We start from the raw sequence: 13568 nt of genomic DNA, 5'->3' as shown, positions 1-13568 counted from the left end.
TATTAAGAGTCATGTCACAGCATTAGGAAGGCTGAGAACCACTGCTGTACAGATATCCAAACACAGAATCCGGCTTCTCAGATATGTCTGGGATCCCTTCATCATTGTCCCCATACTCCTAGGGAGGCACAGCCCCACATCACGACACCCACACTCACATCTCCGTGCAAGGGAAATCCTGTTCTTCTTTCTCCGTCATTTCTATATCCACACACTATGCTATATTTCCAAATTTTCTTTTTTTATGTCTTCAGCACTGAGCTTAAGGATGTGTCTGATTCTTTGACCAACCTTTTTCCTGTTTTGTGATTCTTCTGCAGGGTCTGGGTCATTGTTCTGCACACACAACCACAGAGAGTACAACAGCAGCCTCCAGTCCCTTGTTGCTGACCTTTGAGGAAGCTGGGCATGTAAGGTAGGTTTGCTCTCAGGAGACTTGCTCTCGGGAACAGGATGTCCTTGCCAGAGGCTGGACTCGAGGATGCTGCAGCACATAGATCTGCCCAGCATCTGTGGCCCTGTCCGAAGCTCTTCAAAACTGTGGTGGGAGCACATGTGGGGATTTTTAAAAGTGGTCCCTAGACACTGGTATGGCTCCCCTGGCAGTGCAGGACATTCCCAGCTATATTCTTGATTTTTCTGGTAGCTGTTCAATGAGAATGCTATACCATGAAAAGAAATCACTGGTGAATTTAAAAAGCCACAGTATGGGGACTGGCGACATAGCTCTCGAGGCAGAATGATTGCCTAGAATGGAAATTGCTCTGTGTTCTTTGACCCTCTGGGCATGTTCACCCTCACCTGTAATACCAGCACTCAAGACGTAGAGGCAGGAGGAAAGAGATGTGAGAGTCATTACTGTTTATGAGCGTATGGGTCCCAGCACCCATGGCAGATAGCTCACAACTGCCTTTAACTCCAGCTCCATCAGGAGTCAATGCCTCTGCCCATCATGTGCATACGACAGACAGACAGACAGACAGACAGACAGACATAATTAAAAGTAAAAATAAATCTAAACAAGAAAAAAGAAGAATCAGCTCCAGGTCATTGAACCAAGGGGAAAACACAGTGGAATTTAAAATATGAACATTATAATGGCTAATGGACTTTAACAGTCTACAGTCTTGCTGGAGAGATGTTCAGTGGTTAAGAGTGCATTCTATTCTTGCTGAGGACGCAAGGTCTGTTTCCAGCATCCATTTCCAAAATCCGTGATGGACCGTACCTCAGCTCCAGGAAGGTATGACCTCTCCTGACCTTTGTAGGCACGTGCATTAATGTGTAAATACACACACAAATATACACAACATAATTATTATTAAGTTATGCACATTCTTTGCCTTAAAATCATTTACAAATTAAAATAATTGCTGTGAAACATTAAAGAAAAATGCTCAAATGCCAGGCAATAATGAGAACAGTTTTCATTCGCATTATGTGGCAAATGCGTGCACTTCCAGCTATTTGAACACTGGGGTTACAGGATCATTACTGCAAAGAAGTTTCAGAACAGCCTGAATAGCATAGAGAGGCCCTGCCTCAAAATGAAAACCAAACAAAAACCAATAATATCTCAGAAAATGTGAAATTTCTTAGGAAAACAATCTTAGAGTACATGGTTTTTCAAGAGATGTGGATCATTATAAAATAATTTTTTGCAGGGAAATCAATGATAAAATTACTTATTTCGTGGGAATTCAACCATATACATGTAGAAATGGAATGAAAATGTTACTGGGCCGAGAAGAAAACAGTAGCATTAAGAACGTGTTTACATTAAAATGAATACTTGAGCTGGAGCAGTGTGCTAAGCTGGGAAGACCAGCAGCACTCTGAAGGCTGAGGGAGGAAGGGGAAGAGTCCCAGGCTGGGCTGGGCTGCTCTGAGACTCTGCACTAAACACACAAAGTAGATATCAGGACTATTATCATTCCATTCACTGTGGGAAAGTTTCAACTTAGTTCTGTCATGGGAAACCATCCTCTTTTCACTGGATGTTAGGCAGAGCCCTGTGTGTCCCTGGCAGACACATTAAAGATTACCATCCCCTAAATGGGGAAGTGACTTCCTCACCACCACATACAGCAAGGCGCACAGAAAATGGCGGCTGGGACTCTACTCAGATAGCTCACTCTCAGGAGATTTCCCTGCAGACAGCCCTGTGCCTTAGGGGTAGGAATAAGCCCAGCAACAAACACAGATTTCCTTATGGTAGTACATGTGCTTTCCTGTGGTGTTTGAAATTTCATATCCAGGAAGGAAAGTACTTTAAAGTGTAATCTGAGAAAATACTTGTGCTTGGGTGGTAAAAGTAGGGCTGGGGAGACAGCTAAATCAGTAAAGTGCTGGCCTTGTGGGCATGAGGCCTTGAGTGTCATTCCCAGAGAGCATCATCCAGAAAATGAAGATAAACTACAGGAGGAAAAGTAGCAGGTGTGGCGGGACATGCTTATGTGTGAAGGTGGAGGCGAGCCCATCCCTGGAGTGTGCTGACGAGCTAACCCATCCTGCCTTGCGTGTTCCAGGCCAGTTGGAAACCTTGTCTAAGAAAAACATCAGGGGGATGGCGCCTGAGTTACAGCACCGGAGGCTGTCTTCTGTCCCCTGACCTCACGCGCGCGCACACACACAAACACACACACACACAATTGCTCACGCACTCACAGGCATGCTCGAACCCACAATTGCGCTTTGGATAAATGATTATACACCTTCCATACTTTAGGAGAAGTAGTCATTTTGTTGAGTTTCTGGAGTAGTAAAGACGAATGTAATCTATTCTGATGCTGTGTGCATGCCTCTGTGTGTGTGTGTGTGGTGTGTGTGTGTGTGTGTGTGTGTGTGTGTGTGTGTGTGTGTTTACACACAGAGCTCCACCATCTCTATCTAATGAGGCTGCTTTATGTTAGCCTTAGACTGGGATTGGTCTCCAATCTCGGGTTTACATTTGATATACCTAAGATGTCCAGTTTTATGTGCCAGGAAAGTATAATGAAGTGAAAAAACACTGCCTTATCTTATCTAAGGTCCCTTCAAGTCCAGGTCACAGCCAATGTTCCCTCCCACCCAAATATAGACGCCACTGGGCCCAAGACTCTCACTGATGTAGTCCCCATTATGGCCAGGAGGTGGCATTCAAACTACATGCCTACATTTATTTTCTTTAAAAGGGCTGAAGTTTTATGGAATAGCAATGCGTTTTTAGTGTGTTTGGAAAGCTGGCACACGTATAGAGCAGTTCCATTTATGGATTGCAGCAACTGTAGTGCTCCACAACTCACTTCATCCTCCCTGAGTGTAAAGTGGGCAGTGCACACGGGATACAGAGTGGTGCTCTGTAGAGAATATGAATGTGGTGGGCACCTTGAATCCCCTGACACTGGGATAAATGGATTTCCTAGATTTTATATCCCCTCTCCAGGAGGCTGTGGTACAGTCCCCAGATCGCTGCCTCCCAGGCAAGTTGTATCCTGGTCAGTCACTGTAATTGTGTTGCACCATGCCTGCTGGGGACTTCCAAGAGCAACCTGGTGTTTGTGGTGTGGTTGCCAAGTACGCTTCCATGGTGTTTGTGGTGTGTTTGCCATGTACTTTTCAATGAATATGCTCTGCATATGGCTCAGATGTAATATGTATTCACCCTTACGATGTAGAACAAGATTGGGGCCCCTTCTCTATTGCAGGAAGATCTCCAAAGTATTTCCTTTACCTCACCATCATTTTGGAGCCACTAATTTGATATTGAAAGAGAAATTATCCCCTGTGCCCTACAAGAAGAGATAACACAGAAGAAAAGAGGCAGGAACCCCAAGTCCATTGACAGCCACAGGACATTGTCTGAGCTACTGTTCTGTTGCTGGGAAGAGGCGCTGTGCTGAAGAGAATTTACAGAACAAAGCATTAAATGGGGAGCTTACTTTCAGTGTCAGAGGGTTAGTCCAGTACCATCACTGTGGGCAGCATGGCAGCAGGCAGCCTGGCAGGGCACTGTAGCAGAAACTGAGAGTTTACATCCTGATCACAGGCAGGAGGCAGAGGGCTTTTGAGACATCAGAACTCACCCAGTGACACGCCTCGTCCAATAGGGCCACACATCCTAATCTTTCTTAAATTATTCACCATTGAAACATTAACCATAGGAGCTTACGGGGACCATCCTCATTCAAACTACCACTGTCATGTAAGGGATTTCCTCTGCCCCATTAGCAGCTACAGAGGGAGAATTGGGGCTGGTTGAATACTCATAAGTGCATTGACTAGAATCTGTTCCAAGATGTCAGTCATTAATACAAGAGACTACTGTGTGACATTTGGGGCAAGCAGGAGGCCATTCCAGTTACTTGTCTAAAATAATGTGCTCTTCAGAAGACAGTAATCCCCTTTTGGCCCTCTTCATGGACAAACCTGCGTATACTAAAACTGTAAAGACCTTGAGCACACAGGAATTTATGAAACACCATCTGTCTTGGTCACTGTTCTATCGCTGTGAAGAGACACCATGAGCAAGGCCACTCTTATCAAAGAAAGCATTCACGTGCCTTGCTTATAGTTTCTGAGGTTGGTCTGTTACCATCACGGCAGGGAGCATGGTGGCACACAGGCAGACATGGTGTTGGAGAAGTAGCTGAGAGTTCTATTACCTGATCCACAGGGAGAGAGAGGCTGACACTGGGCCTGACATGGGATTTTGAAATTCAAAGCCCACCCCCAGTGGCACACTTCCTCCAATGATGCCACTTCTACTCCAACAAGGACACCACATCATCTAAGCCTTCTCAAAGAGTGCCCCTCCCTGGAGACTAAGCATTCAGATGCATGAGCCTATGGGGACCATTCTTATTCAAACCTCCACACCACCTCCAGACTCCAAGAGATTTGAGCTCTGTGTTTGCCAGGCGCATATCCCTGGGAGGGTCTACGCTGTAACTATGAGAACATTAGCAGACAAAAGCTTCCCTTTTGTCCCACATATTAATGCTCCCCCATTTTTCTGCAAAGAGGATTGTGAAATTTCTCTCTTTTGTAGCATAAGGTGACTTTCTCCCCACTTTATGCTCTTATAGGGGTAGCATAAACACAATTTGGCCAGTAAGGTTTCCCTTCCAATTCTGCAGTTGCTTCTAAGATACAGTCTGAGCCATTATAGCAGGATATCAGATGTGCACATAGCCAGAGTTTTGTGGAACTCATCAATTTCTCAGACATGCACAGACAGGTGTTCTCTTCAGGTACTTAGCTGACTTTGGGCAAATGAAAACATTGTGCAACTTACTAAAACGGGAAACTCAGAGATTTGAATTGTCCCGCTGCTTGAAAAAGCAGGCCCACTGGTGAAAGAAAGTGTCCTTGAGTCATTCCTTGTGAATGGGCACAAATATCCACAGGGGAATTTCCTTTTGTAAGAAGCAGCTATAGAATGAGATGGTAGAACATGCAGGCAGGGTACTACCATATTAAATTCCTAACACACTGAAGTAAGTTAACTATGTATGCCACCCTTGGGGAGCTGGAAAGATAGATGGTTCATGAAAAGAAAAATAATCTGTTAAAATTGGAGGCAGGTGGCTAGGTGCGCACGCCTTTAATCCTAGCACTCGGGAGACAGAGGCAGGTGCATCTCTGTGAGTTTGAGGCCAGCCTGGTCTACAAGAGCTTGTTCCAGGATAGGCTCCAAAGCTACAGAGAACCCTGTCTCAACCCCACCTCCCAGTGGAGGCAGGTAACATCTGATGATTTATGTCAGAATGGCAGGACCGCAAGGCATCTAGCCAGGGTCTATAACCATGAGAACTGGGGCGGCTGATGGGGATTCAAGGATCCATGCATTCAGGGCAATAGAGAAATCAGTACACTCTGGTTTGTGGCATCTTCTGGCCACAATAAGAAAGCTTTTGAGAAATTACATTTCCAGTGATTATCTCTGAAATGAGCCAATGGATTTTTACAGAATTGAAATACTTCACATACTATATGGTACATAGAAGGACCTCAATAGATTCCACCCTGGCCCAACTTTCTCCTTCCTACCATGGAAGCAAGGAGAGTGGCTAGAATCAAACAGTATGACTCACATGGAGGCCACCTGGAATGGTAGCCATAAAAAGCAGCCCACACTCATGCTTGCATTGAGCTTCAAGCTTTGGAGCCATTACTGTGATGTAAGGTGATGATGGTGATGGATTTTAGACTGTTTCTTATTAACTTCTGTCTGCTTGATGTATAGTTCAGCATCAGAACATTGATATTGGTACTGGTAATACTGATATTCAGTATCAGATTTCCGCTGACTTATAGTTGACAGGATCATGCACACACGAGAGAGAGAAAGAGAGAGAGAGAGAGGCAGAGAGATCATAAGCCCCTGACTCTTCAGCCGATTCGTTGTAGCATCGAGATTCCTGCACTATGAAGTCCTCTGCTCCATTAGCTTCACCATAGACATAGGGTTGCAGACTGAGCTGTCACAAGCACACAGTTAAAAGGAAAAGGAATGGGTTTGTGTGATTCCTCATTAGCCTTGTTCCGACTGTGTAAGTTGGGAATAATGATGCCTTCCTCCTAGAATGGTTAGGAGTGAGTAATGTTAAACATATGATGGCTGAGATGTGTGCAGTTGTCAATGAAACTGTAGACAAAGATCCCGATTCCACCTTTTCTTTCCTCTGGAGAATGTTCCTGAAATTCCTGTAGTTGTTTCATCTGGGACTACTTTCATATGAGTAGCTATTATGCTCTCTCTCTCTCTCTCTCTCTCTCTCTCTCTCTCTCTCTCTCTCTGTGTGTGTGTGTGTGTGTGTGTTTCTCTCTCTCTCTTTCCCTCCCTCCCTCCCTCCCTCCCTCTTGCCCTCCCTCCCCCTCGTGTGTGTGTGTGTATGTGTGTGTGTGTCCCTATAAAAAGGATTTTTCTCTTTTATTGAACATACTAGACAGTGTCACCACAATTCCCAGATGCTCATAGTAGCTTTACGAACAGAAACACAATGTTTCCATCAAGGGGTGAAGAGATAAAGCAAGTGTGCTGTCCAAAGCCTGTCATCCCAGCATTTGGTAAACTGAAGCAGGGGTTCCACTCGGGAGCTCCTATTTGAAGGGGAAGGAGAAAAAGTAAAGAGAGCTCTCCGTGGTAGAATGTCTGCCAACAAGCTGAAGGGCTTTGGTTCAATCCTCAACACTGCTGCCAAACAAGTCAATACGATTCATCCATATGTGCAACGATATGGGAAAATTAAACATAAAATTTGTGGATGATACAATACGAATCAAAAAGCCCAAATCAGGGACTGGAGAGATGGCTCAGTGGTTAAGAGCACTGACTGCTCTTCCAGAGGCCCTGGGTTCAATTCCCAGCGCCCACATGGCACCTCACAGCTGGCCATTCCAGAGGATCTGTTGCTCTCATACAGACATACCTGCAGACAACACTCCAACATAAATAAAATAAAAATGAACTTTTAAAAAGCCAAAATTGAACTTAACAAAAACTCTCCTGTAACAATTTTGTAGGGGAACCCCTCCCCTGCAGGAACAGATCTGTTAAGTCGGGGAAGCCTTTCCCTGGAACAAGGCTAGCTATAGGCTGTTTGTTATGCTTATGGTGACTTTGTGGTCGGGATTGCTTTCCAACCGAGCTGCACTGAGTACAACTGCTGTTTAAGCTGGAGTTAACCAGAAGATACCAGTGATCCAGTGGGGTGACCTCTTGCGTTCTGCCCCAATTTTTTCAAGGAGAAGATGGGCTACTTGGAAAGAGTCAAGGGTAGCACACTCCCTTAAGGAGAGGATCCCATATCTCTGCTGCCCTTGAGCCTCCTTGCCCCCAAGTTTCAAAGCAGTAACCAGTCCTTTTAGATCAGTGATCCCTGCCTCTCTCAACCGTGCAAGGATGCCCACCTCAGGGTAACCACAAGAGAAGGAAAGAGGGACACCGTTCTCTTAATCACAACCCCTTGTTCTTGATCAAAACCTGCCCATGTTGTCAAAAAGAGGTGTCGGGTTTCTATAGCAACTGGGACGCACTCAGTCTTCCCCCAAACCGGAAATGACTGTGTACCCACCCCTTCTTCAAGTTCCCCCGCCCCCACTCCCATTTCTGAGAACAAAGCACCTTTCACCCTTGAGGCCACCTGAGAAAAAACGTTCATTAGATTAGGATGAAGACCATTGACAGATTTTAAAAGTACGATTTTAGCTGCAGAATGTGCTTTAAAAGACATTTTGGTCACCATAATGACGTCATGTTTCTAAAGCAATCGCGATGCTAGGATTGTTAGAAAATCTTAAAATGTCTCCACATGGACTTCTTTTCCATGCCCTTGCCTGTCCCTGAAAGAAAACTCTTTTAAGATAACCAAACTAATCACAGTCTTTTGAAAAAGTGTGCCAGGTTGCTTTCTGTTAGCAGAACCCTGTGCAAGTTTTGGAAGCAAATCACATTAGCGGCAGTGAAACCCTGTTTTCGGTAGATGAAGTACATCTAACTAAAAACTTATGGATCGCCTTGATGACGTCAGGTTACTGTGGCAACAGCGACCTGCAGTCTTATCCTCCACTCCAGCACTGTTTACACACAACCTTCCTTTCCCTTATCTTTCTCTGAAGGCAAAACGCTTGCTCTTTTGCAGGCTACCATCTTAAAGGGGGATGTAGACAATTGGCAAAATTCTTCTCAGTTTCTGGACAACAAACGCGTGTCTGTTTGCAGGAGTTTTGTTTGCTATAATTGTGAATATAGGGGACTTTTATCATCAGAGAGACCCACATGTACTTATTATGAAACTGCATAGCCTGTGTTCAAATCTAGCCTTTACACTCCATTTGCCTGCATCAATTCCCATATATTTAAAGTCAGGCAATAGCTCCGTCTCATAGGTTGTGAGAATTTTTTTAAAGTATAACTTACCATTTAGCGTCAGATAAGAAGGAAGTTATTATTGCATATTATTACGATTCCTTTCACAAAGCAATGTGCCTTACCCTCTCTGAGGACTGGGTGGGGGTGGGGGGAGGGAATGGGAGGAGGGGATGGAGTCGGAACTTGGATTGGTATTTTTAGAAATCTAATAAATTAAAAATAAAAAAGATTTCTTTCACCAGTGCTATTATTATGTTGATTCATAAAGATAGGTATGGATTAATATACAGATATGGCTTTCATCAAAGATGGTAACGCCATGCCATTTGCGTTCCTCAGAAAGTATGAGTTACTGGGCTGACATCATGGTTTAACGGGTAAAGCACTTACTGCCATGGTGAAAGTAGAGAAACAACTCCCAAGAATTGCCCTCTGACCTCCACGCCTGGGCTGTATTGCTGATTTTCTTGGTGTCCTGTGCTATTGTAAATGATAGCTTATGCTTCCTTTTTTAAAGACTTAAAATTACATTTATTGATGTATGCGTATGGCGACAAAATATCATAGTTTCCCATTATGTTTCCTCTGAACTTTCCCAAAAACAGCCACTTGAATTGGCAGAAGACACCTCTGGGTACCTACTGAGCAGAGTACTAGGTTTGAAAAGGAACCTTCCCCCACCTCCCACCCCTGCCATGCTCTTGTTTTGAACGCTTGGTCCAGGCTAATGGCTCCATTTAGGAAAGTTGTAGCTTCTGAAGGAGATGGAGCCTAGTTGGAGAAACTAGTTCACTTCGGATGCTTCTTTGGGAATATGTTACCCTACTGAGCTCTCGAATTCCTGTCAGGCAAGTGATGAGTACCTTTATTCTGCCACACACTCCTGTTCTCATGTTATCACGTGGCTGATCATTTGTCTTCTCTGTAGTGGACTGAACCAGGATTAAACCTTTCTTTCTGGAAGCTTTACCTGATGTGTTGGTCACCCCTTTGTGAAAAAAACATCTTCATCCATAGCATGCTAGCAAGGAAATATTTGTGACTGACTCCCGTGTGTGTGCCTTTGTGTCTGCTGAGCTAGTTGTCTCGTGAGTGTCTGGGAACTGTTTTGTTATCATCTCTTGTCTCACTCCAAGAGTGCTAAAATGACACGCAAGTAATCTCTCACCTTTATCTGAGTTCTGGGTATCTGAACTCTGGTCTTCATGCTCTTGTGGCAAGCATCTTACCCTTGGAGCCGTCTTCTCTCACTCACATTTACTTCTCCCTGCTATATTCTGAAGTCTGTGACTCAATCTCTCTCTCTCTCTCTCTCTCTCTCTCTCTCTCTCTCTCTCTCTCTCTCTCTCTCCCTCCCTCCCTCCCTCCCTCCTTTCCTCCCTCCCTCTTTCTTGGAGGTAGTTTTGTTGCTGTTGTTGTTTTCTTGAGACAGGGTTTCTTTGTGTAGCTCTGGCTGTCCTGGAACTCACTCTTTAGACCAGGCTGGGATTGAACTCACAGAGATACAGAGATCCTCCAGTCTCTGCCTTTGCTTCCAAAGTGCTGGGATTAAAGGCATATGCCACCGCCACCACCTAGGCAAAATCTTCTCATATTAATAAATAAATAAATTAAAAAAAAATAAAAAAATAAAAAAAAAGAGTTATAGTATGTTTTCTTTCTGAACCCACCACACTTCTTCTAAGGTTCTATCTCAAAGTTATAATAAATCACACTGCACAAATATCAAAAGACATGAATATAAGCATAAGGTCTTTCCTTGTAAAAAAAAAAGAAGATGAAAAATAATATAGATGTTCACTAATGGGGGAGTCACTGAATAATACAAGGTACAACCACATACTATACTATATATAATGCAGGAATAATATAGCAAGATTCCCTTTCTCTACTGTGTAAGGGATATTCAATGTATATTACTAAGTGAAGAAATTAAGATATGGAAAAACATCTAGAGTACTTACTATATAACACTGTGGCACTGGCTAGCTATAAAAGCCATTCAAATTTAAGATTAAATTCATAATTAAAATTTCATGTTCCTGTAATACTCATATTTCATGTGTTCCCAAATTCAGTGTCCCAAATGTAAAGAAATTTAATGGAAAGCAAAACAAATAAGATTTATGTTACTTGAGTAACAAAACATTAGGAAAACCACTGCAAAAGAATTAAATATTTATGTGAACCTTCTTTGCATACCAGAGTTTAGCAAAGTTGATAAGAAGTTCCTGTAATAGAAAATCATAAATAATACATACATAGTTATAAAATTATGATATCATCCTTTTAACAGTGAAGATCTACCCAACATTCTTCCTTGTTTGCAAAAACTTTGGTGTGCAATACATATTAGAAATTGTATGATTACTTCACCAATCACCAGATGATCAGCTTTGATGTTACCAGAAGAAAGACAACTAGAACAGTGAGTTCTTAATGAGACTGTAGGAATAAGCATCACCAGAGCTGACCTATTTTTACCAAACTCTGAGTTTAGTTTAGTCTCTAATTTCAATATGAATTTAAAAGGTAGAGAAGTGACCCAAATAATGTATGGCATACTAAGGGTTAAATCAGCAATCTTCATAGGGCAGAAGACAAACTCTTAATGGAGTCTGAAAAATTAAAGACTTTGAGCTAATGTTGTTTGGGGTGCATCTTTGGGGATGAGATTAAACTTGAATTTGTGAGCTGAGCAAAACAGCTTGCCTTTTTAGATTCACATTACCCAAACATCCGATGGCCAGACTAAACTCGACAGACTGAATTGACTGCTTGAACTGAGCTATCTTCTTTCACTGGCTTCAGAACTGAATGCAAAAGTGACATTTCAACTGGAAATTCTAGCATTGGTTCTCCCAGTTCTTTGCCCTTGATATTAAGCTGTAACTATTTCATAGGTTATCCATTATTTATAACATGACTACCTAATGATTGTGTAAGCCACTACATCTACATGGTATTAATCTACATGGTATCATATCCATTTGGTCCTCTTTGGATATATTTCTCTTGAGAACATGGACTAATGCAAAGAGAGAGGACACACATTCTTATACTTAAAAGAGACATAGCACTAGAGATTTACCTACTAAAACTAATGTCAGCTGAGCCCAATGACACGTGTTTAATCCCAGCACTTGGGAGGCTGATCCAGGATGACCAGAAATCCAAGGTCATCCTCAAACCCCCTCTCAAAATAAGGACTGGAGTTGTAGCTCAGGTGGTAGAGTACTTGGCTAGAATCTGTGGCACCCTGGATTCAATCTTCACCACTATATAAAACCAGACTGTCTGGTGCATGCCTGTAATCCTAGCACTTAAGCTGTGGCAGGAGAAGCTGGAATTGAAGATCTGCCTGAGATACATGAGGCACACCATCTCTAAGACTATGAGATACCAAAATATCCACACAAATAGAAGAACCAGTTGGATGTCACCAAGTGTTGGCAAGCATGTGGAATACATTGAGTTCTTGCCTGGAAATTTAGACTGGAACAATTGTTTTTAAATCGTGCTTGGCAGTATCTACTGATGCAAGTAGATATAAGTTATATGAATCAGAAATGCCACTTAAGAAGCAAATCTAGGGCTGGAGAGATGGCTCAGTGGTTAAGAGCATTGCCTGCTCTTCCAAAGGTCCTGAGTTCAATTCCCAGCAACCACATGGTGGCTCACAACCATCTGTAATGAGGTCTGGTGCCCTCTTCTGGCCTGCAGGCATACACACAGATAGAATACTGTATACATAATAAATAAATAAATATTAAAAAAAAAAGAAGCAAATCTAGCAGGGCGGTGGTAGTGCATGCCTTTAAACCGCATTCGGGAGGCAGAGGTAGGTGGATGCCTGTGAATTCAAGGCCAGCCTGGTCTACAAGAGCTAGTTCCAGGACAGCAAGGGCTATGACACAGAGAAACCCTGTCTCAAAAAATAAAATAAAATAAAAAGTAAAGAAACAAATCTAAACCATAGATGGGTTTTGGAAGTCTCTTTAGTTGGACACCAGGGGAGAATGCCAGCAACAAACTCTTTATATCAGTCTTGACCATGGTATGCTACTGTACTTCATAAGAGAGCTACAACACAACAGCCTTGTCCTTTATCACCCCTGTTGTCATCCATGATATCATGGAACCTGTCTATAAAGTTAATAGCTCTGCTTGTAGAAATTTCCAGGGTGGCAAATGGGAGCAATGTTGGCTTGTGAGGGTCGAAATCAGGAAGGAAGTAGATGGCTCTGGGTTGACCAGATGCGTGACTGGGAATTTTATCATACATCACTGGAAACTGTGGTTTAAGAATGAATGGTAGAAGCTCAATGTTGTGGTTCAGGTCTGTAATTACATCACTCAGGAGGCAGAGACGGGCACATCTCTGTGAGTTCAAAGCCAGCTTGGTCTACAGAGTGAGTTCCAAGTTACCCAGGGCTGAATAGTGAAACCTTGTCTCCAAAAAACAACAATGGTGAAAAACAGCTAGAGCGGCGGCTCGGCAGCTACAAGCACTTGCTGTTCTTTCAGTTGGCTTCCCAGTACCCAAACTGGGTAGCTGACAATTGCCTGTCACTCTAAATCCAAGGACACTGACACCCTCTTCTCCCCTCCATGAGCATCTATAGGGGCATACACAAAATTAAAAATAAAATTAAATCTTAGAAAGGAAGACTGAAAAATAGGTGTGGAGGTGCTGTGATTGTTAAAATGCCTG

This window comes from Microtus oregoni, unplaced genomic scaffold (assembly GCF_018167655.1).
Source record: "Microtus oregoni isolate MIOR12 unplaced genomic scaffold, Mior012 000050F_003, whole genome shotgun sequence".
In the NCBI taxonomy this organism is placed as follows: domain Eukaryota; kingdom Metazoa; phylum Chordata; class Mammalia; order Rodentia; family Cricetidae; genus Microtus; species Microtus oregoni.
The sequence above is the reverse complement of the archived record's forward strand: the minus strand, read 5'-3'. Positions refer to the sequence as shown.